At 37.3% G+C, this 1,344-nt stretch overlaps 1 pseudogene; it reads left to right on the top strand.

Moving 5' to 3' along the window:
- The first annotated feature begins 475 nt into the window (after nt 1-475).
- LOC129482856 (large ribosomal subunit protein eL37-like) lies at nt 476-768 on the top strand (annotated as a pseudogene).
- Nucleotides 769-1,344: the final 576 nt, after the last annotated feature.

Consider the following 1,344-nt stretch of genomic DNA (forward strand, 5'->3'; position numbering starts at 1 on the left):
TTGCAAAATTGTGGAACCAACCCAAATGCCTATCAATCAACGAGCAGATAAAGAAACTTTGATATATTTATACAGTGGAATACTACTCAGCCATAAAAAGGAATGAATTAATGGCATTTGCAGAGACCTGGATGAGATTGAGTATTATTATTCTAAGTGAACTAACTCGGGAATGGAAAACCAAACATCATATGTTCTCACTGATATGTGGGAGCTAAGTTATGATGATGCAAAGGCATAAGAATGACATGATGGAATTTGGGGACTCAGGGGGAAAGAGTGGGAAGGGGATGAGGGATAAAAGACCACGAATTGGGTGCAATGTATACTACTCAAGTAATGGGTGCATCAAAATCTCACTAAAGAACTTACTCATATAACCAAACACCACCTGTACCCCAATAACTTATGGAAAAATTAAAAAGAAAACAAGAAATTGCATCTACTGCTCTTTGGTCTTAGCCACAGAAGCGAGATGACAAAGGGAATGTCATAGTTTGGAAAGCCCCACAATAAGATGCACATATTGTGTCCCTGCTGTGGGCCTAAGGCCCACCACCTTCAGAAGTGACATGTGGCAAATGTGGCTATTCTGCCAAGTCCAAGAGGAAGTATAACTCGAGTGTCAAGTCTAAAAGACAAAATACCACTGGGACTGCTGAAGTGAGGCACCTAAAAATTGGGTACCGCAGATTCAGCCATAGATTCCAGGAAAGAACAACACCTAAACCCAAGAAGACAACTGTTGCAGCATCCAGTTCATCTTAAGAATTTCAATGATTAGTCATGCAATAAATGTTCTGGTTTTTAAAAATTTTTTAAAAGAAGAAGAAACTGCATCTACCTCATAACCTAGCAATGAAACAACTACAATCGGATACCTCAATCCCTCACCCTTGTTCAATGAGCTATCAAAGTTTTGGTTCAAAATGTTTGCATATTGTACTTCAATAAAAAGATTTTTAAAAAGATTCCATATCCCAGCTCCAATGATGACAAATGAGACAAAGCCAAAATGAAAAACATTCTATTAGAAAGGGAACTGTATTCTTTTAAAATGTCAGTGTCATAAAAGACAGAAATTAAAGGTAAAGACAAAGATTAAGGGAGACTAAAAAGATACAACCATTAAAATCAGTGCATGCTCCTAGACTGGGCTACTCTATAAGTGAGAAAAAAATGTTATGAAGGACAGGTTGGGGTCAATTCATAAACTGGAATACAGACAATGGATTGAATAGACGTGAGAAATTCTCTTTAGTTTGACAACTGTACTGCTGTTGTGTAGGTGAGTGTCCTTGTTTTTAGACAGTGATCAGGTTCAGAAAAGTATGAAAAATATGT

The sequence above is a fragment of the Symphalangus syndactylus genome, chromosome 5 (assembly GCF_028878055.3).
Source record: "Symphalangus syndactylus isolate Jambi chromosome 5, NHGRI_mSymSyn1-v2.1_pri, whole genome shotgun sequence".
Taxonomy (NCBI): Eukaryota; Metazoa; Chordata; class Mammalia; order Primates; family Hylobatidae; genus Symphalangus; species Symphalangus syndactylus.